Here is a 6,360-nt window from a genome sequence, read left to right on the forward strand (position 1 = left end):
GAAGCAGGGGGTAAAGTGCATTTGGATTGGCTGCTTTCTGCAGCTCTGGCGTGCTGACACTCCCTCCACACTCCCCTTTTCGCCCCCCGCAGCTGCTACAGCGGGCTGCCACGAAAACCTGGAGCAGCTGAGTGAATTAAGCAGACAGTCCTCCTAGAGGCAACACCAGACAGCTGGGCATGCTCAGTAGCTGGAAGTGGCTTGGGAGGAGAGTAGAAAGCTTTAGCTCTGCCCCCCCCCCCCCCTGTACCCCCCGCCCCCTGCCCCTACCCAGCCGTAGTAGTTCCCCAGCGTGCGCCCGGGGAGAGCAGGAACATGGCGCTCGGAGCGATGTAGCATCCAGAAGCAGAAAAGGTACCTCGGCTTTGCCGCTGACAACCAGCCACCAGGTAGGTAGGCACGCTGGGCAGGTCTACCTGCACCCATAAGGGCGCGAGAAGGGATGCTGGTCGGATTGGGACGCCTGCTACCCCGGGCATCTTGCTTTGCCGGAGAGGATGCAAAGGAGACCTCTGTGACAGCAGGATTGATTGTGCATCTCCTAGGAGATGCCAAAAGCTAAGGACCTCTGCCCGAGGCAAGGGATCCGGGGACCGCCCACTCCCCAACCCCCAACCCATGCGCTACCATCCAGCCTGGGCTCTTCACCGGTCAAATAAAGGATAGTTTTTTTTCCTGTTGGAGGGAGGGCGTAGGATATCACCCTGGATGCCAGCTCTAGGAGCTCGCTGGTATCCTGAATGGCTAGCAAGCCCATACCGGTTCTTTGTGTATGCACTCCCGTAAGCCCGGCCGAGGGTGCCACAGTGCCTGCTGCTCCTGGGGCGTGTTGGATATATTGCTAGGGCAGATTCCCATATGGTTTTTGTCTTTTAGCAGGTGTGGACCGCAAGATGCAATAGCAGAGCCTTTATAGGGCTGTTTTCCTTTGTTATTTGCCACCGTGTGTCTGTGCGCGTGGTGGGTAGCTATGGGGAGGGAGACAACTTCTACTGGTGGGCACCGGTGGGCAGAGCGTGGAAGAGAACCTCACTTCCAAAACTCATGTCAAAATTGTGTGTAGTGTCAGTCTCCTGGAGGGTAAACTTGAAAAGTCTGGGACGATCAGTGCCGAGTTTGGAACACAAGCATAAGCATCCTTTTAGGGACCATCTGAGTGTGTATCTGGAGCTTTCCATTAGGATGAGGTGGAAGTTAATTTGCCAACATTCACAGTTCAGTTAAGGGAATCTGAGCATTGCGTATGGCTACTTGAAGTGGTCTTTTAAAGACCAGAATAATAAAAAATAAAAGAAGCTGGTACAAAGTCAGAGGAAAGTGTCCTCATTAATAGTTGATAACAGCTTGGAAAACTGGAAATACTTTTGGGGAAATGGGGAGACCTGGCCGCAGGGTCTTGGGTAATTCACAAAATATCTTAGCAATCTTTCTTCTGGGATTTGGTGCTGTGTAGCTGCTTCTTTAACCTGCCAGGATGGACCAGACACCCAGCAGAAGTCTGCCCTCCACCAGCCTTCTATGAAACTGGCATTCTTCAGTAACAGCTGTGCCACCTTACATTTCTATCAGCTATGATCAGTTCAGTTATGGAGGAAAGGTAAATTTAGAACATGCCTTTATATTTTGCTTTACAATTTAAGTCTGGGCATCTGCCTGTGAATGTTTAGCAATACTTTCCTCTACACTTACACTATTTATTTTTATGATCTCCTTAGGTGGCAAGAATGAGTCAGTATCATCATAATGAAACGGGGACTGCATGAGGGAAATACATTTAAGTAAATTAAAGCTGTAAATGCCCAGTTGGATAGTATCTTGACTTTGCATACACGTGTCCAAAGCAGAACTGCTAATGAGAGCAGCAGACGTTGATGACAAGTTCTCTGATAGTATTTGTCGTAGAATAAAAACTTTGTGTTCCTTTGTAAATAAGAGACTGATTGTACACAGTCCCTGGGGCTTATTATTTCATTAACAAGTATGGGCTTTAACTGTAGGATTTGAAAACCCAGGTTGGCGATGCCTCTCCTTTATACTCTTAGCCTCTCCTGTAACTCTCAGATCTTGTTTCAAAGGACAGTTATGAGGTAGGTGTTCGGGGATGTGGTGTCATTTTGATGATGAGATAGACAGAACTAGATTTCAACTCTGACTCTTCCATATTTAGCATAAAAGTAGATGCTAGAGATAGAATAGTGTGAGTTGAGGAAACACTGCAAAGGTTATTTAATCAGAATAACCTATCCGAGTGTTATATTCCTATGATAATGAAGAGCAGGATTCACAGGTGCCTCACTTATACATGCCACATATTTGGAAACACAAACGATTTGGGACTTGGGTCTTCTATAGATGTCCCAAATGGACTTGTTTATGTAGCTTTCCTCCCTTTGTGTTACCCTACCAATCCAATACAAAACAAACAACAAAAAAGAACAGTAAAAATACTCTTTCTTTTTAAATGTATTTATTTTTAATTTTTAAGTTTAACACTTCTATTAATTTGTTGAGAATTTCATACATGCATGCAATGTATTTTGATCATATTTCTATTTACCAAAAAACCCCACCAGATTTACCCCCTACTCCTTCCCAACTTTGTTTTGTACATATATATATATATATGTACAAAATAGATATAGTATGTGTCTATATGTCTGTGTTTGTATGTATATGTCTATGTACATGTATGTGCCATAGAATATAGAGGTCAGAGAACTACATATGTTCTGCAAATACATGTTACAAAAATCTGTTTACGATGCTCGCTCTCAAGAAGAAAGTAGTCAGATGGAGAGATGGCTCAGCAATGAATAGCACTGACTGCTCTTGTAGAGGACCCAGGTTTGATTCCCAGCACCCACATGGCAGCTAACAACTGTCCATAACTCCAGTACCAGGAGCTCCAATGCCCTCTCTGACCTCCACAGGCATTGCACGACATGACTGCATTTATACATATGCAGGCAATACACATAAAATAAAAATAATAAAATATAATAAATAAAGTATAAAAGACAGTAGTACACTAGACTTTCTGTCTTCTAGAAATTAATAATAATATTATATATGATAATACAATTAATTATTGAACTTGCATTGCGAGCCCGGGCTCTAGTAGGAATCAGTCATCGTCGTTCCACCATGTGGGTCCCAGAGACTGAACTAAGATTGTAAGATTTGATGATAAGGGCCTTTACCTGCTAAACCTTCTCATCCACTTATAGCTTTTTTCTCTTATCTTAGTACATGGTAACATAGTCCATGAAGTTGCTTTAGCCAGAATACCAAGCACTACCTTATTTATTTATTTATTTATATATTATTTATTTATTTAATTTTCAGACATCCACATTCTGCAAAGGCCCAAATGCTATCTTTGATACCTCCATTTCCTTTGCCCTAAACACCCAAATGGGTCACATGGTCATATAAAATTTACCTTCCATCTAGGTCTCTAAAATAGAAGTTGATAGACTCATCTTGCCATTTAACTCCAATTCATCATCCTTTACTTAAATCATGAGTATAACTTCCTAATAAGGCCTTGGATCCTTGGTTTGCCCCTCTAGCCCTTCATCAGCAGAAGATAGGCGCATGCCAGTTCCTAGTATAAAATGTTCCTCAAACATGGTTGCAGTTTCCAGGAACTCTCAGAATGCCCCATACTTGGCCAACCAAATTACAGGCATCTTGCTGCTGTCACACTGACCTGCTTATCTTGAACATCCAAAGTTCTCTTTTCCTTTAGTTTTGCCAGTTCAACTTATATGTATCCTTTGGCCTTTCTTGACCTCTTCCCCATCAACCCAGCTCCTCGCCCCTTTTCTTTTCTTCAGTAGAATTTCCTATCATAATTTACTACTGCATGTTTGGTTATTTAGTGTCTACAAGCTTTGTAATGGTTATTAAATTTGTGTCTTATATGCAGAAGTTGCTCAATCTGTGTTGATGAATGATTGAAAGAAGGAATATCCTGTCTCTTAGCATTTTTTTGTGTCTACATGAAGATCTTATTTTTTTCAGGAACTGTCTTTTTTTTTTTTTTTCCCAAGTGAAAAAATCAATTTAGAGCCTCATTCTAACCTCAAAAGAGGAGTATTCTTATCTTTAACAAATGCATTTCAAAGAATTGGTTTTAGGTTAACTAGTAGTTAAGAACTATGTGAAAATATTTTCTGGCAACTAAGACTTTTGTAAAAGTACATCAATCAACATATAGTCTGCAAATATGGCTGTTTGCCATGGTTATTCAAGACAATAGTAAACTAAGCATCCAACCTTCTAGAAATTAATAGTACTAAATAAAAATGCTATATATGATGGTAGTAGAATTAATTCTTTCCTTTGTGTTGTGGGCCCAGGCTCTAAGTGCTGCTCAGAATCATCACTATAGCTATTTAATATTTTCCAAGATACATATCATGAGCACAACAGAGATTTGAGAAATCAATCAGTGGTTATTATTATCTTAATAATTCAAGATAAGATTGTTATGCTTAGGGAAGAGAGATCTGTTCCTTTATAGATGAGCATACAACTTTCAAATCTAGCTGGATGAACTCTGTTGTTTTTTTAAAAAAATCATCCTGGCTACTGTCTTTGGGATTAATGTACAAGAGAAATTGTTCATTATATGAGAATAACTTCCTGGTGCATTTCACTAAAAGATTCTTATATGCTTTTATTTTTTAATTTCTCTTACTTAATTCAAGAGGTAAATATGTAAAGTCTCACAGACAGCTCTTTTATCTGGGCAAGGCCATATACTCAAAGGAAATCAACATAGCTCAATACCAGAATCTACCATATAGTCTGGCTTTCTAGAGTAGTTGTGAACTCATGTCTTTATATTCTAGAAAATAAATTATAAAATATCATTTGATTCATATTCTTAAGTAAATGTTTCTTTCAAGTAGCCAAAAATCAGAATACACTTTGTTTTTTTTCTTTTTCAAATGATGGGTCCACAGTTGAATAAATTAAAACATAAAGAATTAATGACAGATTTAAGTAAGGTGGCTCATTATAAAATTCATATTCAAAAGTGAATGGCTACCCAAAGTACCAGTATTTACTGAAAAAAAAGGTTCTGTTCATGAAAACATAAGTATATAAGTTACTTAGAAAAGAAGATGGGAAATGTCCACAGAATGCTTGGGAATAATAAGTAGTATGTAAAAACCGATATAGAAAGTTATGAGAATTTCAAGACACATAAAACTAAGAAGCAAAAAAAGAAAAGAAAAATAGGAAAACCATACCTTATTTTCAGACATAAATATGGACATTTTGAAGTAGTTATTTTTTTCTCTAGATCTATTTATTATACAGTTTTATTGTAAGGGCATGGGATAATTTGACAAAATTATTCTAACACATTTCTGAAAGAATAAGTAAATGAAAACAGTAGACAGTTATAGGTAGGAAAGTGATGGGTGATGATCAGTGCAGAGGGTGATATGGATGCTGGTGGATGATGTGGACCTAGGTAGACACAGGGAAGCTACAGGCAGGGAAGGACACATGGAAGTTCTTGGTACTTATAAGTGACTGAAGATGGTAAGTGTGGCTGGAGGTAAGAGGTGGTAGAGGTAGATAGATGGGGTGTAGGTGGAGGTGGAGATGGAGGTGGTAGCTTTTTCTCTGTTGAAATAAAATTAAATCTGATCATCAAACTACAATCATGATAGCAGCAAGCACTTGTGTAAGAATCAATAAATAGATCCGTGGAATAGACTAGTCTGGAAACAGAGAAATGGGGTGGAGAAAGCATTACAAAACAGTGAGGATCATGTGACAAAAACGTCAAGGAAATTGAAGTGCCTCTGTGTGGATGACTCTCCAAAGTAAATTCCAAATATATCGAAAAGTTTGTGTAGAGAGTGCGAAGCAAAGCTGCATGAAAACACTTAATTACATTGAGGTAAAGGTGTTCTGAAATATAAAATCACTGGGAAGAATCACCAGCAAAGTAGAGATTTGAATATGTGTTACGCTTTCATATGCAAAATATCCATTTTAAATGAGCTTAAATGTGGGGAGCAATAGTGGCACCAGTCAGGACAATAATTGCAATAATATGCAGAACTCTTGAAACTTCTAAGTAAACAATCTCACCCTGGTTGTCCAAATAGCTAAACAAATAATTCAAAAGGAAGGCATAAAAAAAGACAAATCAGTACTGTGGGCATGGTGGTGTATGCCTTGAATCCTAGCACCCAGGAGGCAGAGGCAGGCAGATCTTTGTGAGGTCTAGGCTAGCCTGGTCTACATAGTGAGTTCCAGGCTAACTAGGGTTATAGGGACAGCCTGTCTCAAAAAGACAAAAAAAAAAAAAAAAAAAAAAAAAAAAAAAAA

General features: G+C 39.4%; 1 protein-coding gene across 2 annotated transcripts in view; it reads left to right on the forward strand.

Annotated features, from left to right (window-relative positions):
- Positions 1-267: 267 nt before the first annotated feature.
- The window catches only part of Pak5 (p21 (RAC1) activated kinase 5), a 342,836-nt gene continuing 336,743 nt past the window's right edge, over positions 268-6,360 (forward strand). The window contains exon 1 of one of the 2 annotated variants that reach the window (XM_008827193.1): positions 268-389. The gene's annotated coding sequence lies outside the window, so the exon portion shown is untranslated. Of the gene's footprint in view, positions 390-1,476; positions 1,598-6,360 lie in introns of those variants that run through there. The other variant, XM_008827194.1, reaches the window with a different exon arrangement.

This window comes from Nannospalax galili, unplaced genomic scaffold (assembly GCF_000622305.1).
Source record: "Nannospalax galili isolate Female #2095 unplaced genomic scaffold, S.galili_v1.0 scaffold151, whole genome shotgun sequence".
Classification (NCBI taxonomy): Eukaryota; Metazoa; Chordata; class Mammalia; order Rodentia; family Spalacidae; genus Nannospalax; species Nannospalax galili.